Consider the following 2010-nt stretch of genomic DNA (forward strand, 5'->3'; position numbering starts at 1 on the left):
TGTGTCATCTAAATTAGCTGATTTACCAAAACTCAGCCACATCCCATTTTTGAAAAAGATAGTAGAGGACCTAGAAAGATGGAAATCGCTTCCGATCTCCCTTAGGTAGGGTAGGGTAGGTAAGGTAGGGTAGCCTCAATTAAAATGATGGTCTTACCTAGAATTAACTACCTATTTTTAATGATCCCCAATAAACCATCACCCGACTGATTTAAATCTCTAGATTCTTCCATCTCTAAATTTCTTTGGAAGGTTATGTATTGGTTATGCACGCCGGTTCAGAGGTTCTGGGTAGAGGTATGTAAGGGCTTATCTCAGTGCCTGGGTTGTGATAAGTCCTGGGTCTGAGCTCCCTGGGGTGCGTTGCCCTCGGGCGGGTGCCCCGGCGGGGCGGCGGGGTTCGGGTTCTGTGGGGAATCCTGGTTGGGGTCTTGGCCTTGCCTGTGGGGCCCGGCCCTGCCGGGGCCTCTGGTGTGCTGGGGGCCTCTGGGCCTGTTCAGCAGGTGGGGGGGCATGGACATTAACATCTTGTGGCAGGTGCTTACCCCTTCAGGGGCCGCCTGTCCTCCGGAGGAGGTTGGACTGTGCCGGACATCCCCTTTGGTACTTTCAGTTTTAATTACACCTGAGAACAACAGGCAACAACACAACATTTGAGCGGGTGCAGAGAGGATCAGGGTCTTTCTCACAACCATGTTCTCCGGCTGCAGCCCGGAGTCTGGGGCCTGGAGGAAGATGGAGTCGTCTGGTCCAGCGTCTTGGCGAGGGGCTGTTTTTTTTGTATTTGTCAGGTTGGGGTCTGAACTGCTCCCTCTCCCAAGAACATCTCACGTCTCCACTAAGTGCAGAGCCCATTCCCCCTGTAGTGCTCTCCCTCCACTGGCTGGGGCCTGGGCTCGCCGGATGCACTGGTGGTGCTCGGTGTTTGGGAGTGGATGCCCAGGCAGGTACCGGCTTATTACTGGCAGCCGGGGGCATCTTTCCTCCTCCCTTGGTGGGAGGGCTAATTTCCTTGGTTGGTTCCTCCTTAGAAAGGTGCTACTTTATTGTATCTCTTAAATAATGTTATTTTTACATCTCTTTGCAGGTTATAAAGCAGACTGAAAATGTTTTATCATTATCTCCCTTTTATCTCCTTTCTTTCATCTTTTCTCCTTTTTTCTGTTTTTCCTCTTCTGCTCTACTTACATTGCAGTGTACATATAATCTGTAAAACTCCCTGCATAATTATAATAAAGCAATTCATATGCATAAATCAAGAGGAACACTATGGCGATAGCCGTACTGCTTCTTTACGTTCTTTTTGGCATCAAGACAATTACTCTTATTGCCACATCACCAGACAGGACACTGTAAACTTTTTTTGAAACTAAAGAAGACTAATTATTCTGTTACTCGTACTACATGGAAGCATACAACCAAAAGTTAAAATCCCATTTTACTTGAGATCCTTTTCTGGCCTCAAAATAACTAATCAAATGTTCGGAGTCTTCTACCTAGAACTGAACAAGTTGGAATCAGGGTGATTCTGCAAATGGGGATATAGTTGTTATTTCTGAAAAGTGGCAAAACAACGCAAAATCTGACAATATGGTTTGCACAAGTTACTTTAAAATCTGTTGACAGGCAGCTGGGGGGGGGGGGTCTTTTATAAACTCATATGTTACAAGCTGAATCCGTGTAAACATTTTTTTTTTTATCTTTATTTATTTATTTTAGTTAATTCAGTAAACAATACATTCCAAGGCAATATGGAATATAAAAAAACAAAAAACACAGAACAAAAACAAACCAAAGCATAACGCCATAACAGAGCCTGTATATAGTTATGTAACATCCAGTACCAGTACCCCCTTATATTTCAGCCATTTCCCACATCTTTTTACAAATAGGTCTTCTTTCACTTTTAACTTGTGTGTCAGTTGTTCCATTGTCAATATGTCGTCTATAATTGACATCAATTGTTTGTTGCAGGGGGGTCAGATTTAAGCCAGTTTTTAGTAATGGCCT

Source organism: Cyprinodon variegatus, unplaced genomic scaffold (genome assembly GCF_000732505.1).
Source record: "Cyprinodon variegatus isolate N-32 unplaced genomic scaffold, C_variegatus-1.0 Scaffold192, whole genome shotgun sequence".
Lineage (NCBI taxonomy): Eukaryota > Metazoa > Chordata > Actinopteri > Cyprinodontiformes > Cyprinodontidae > Cyprinodon > Cyprinodon variegatus.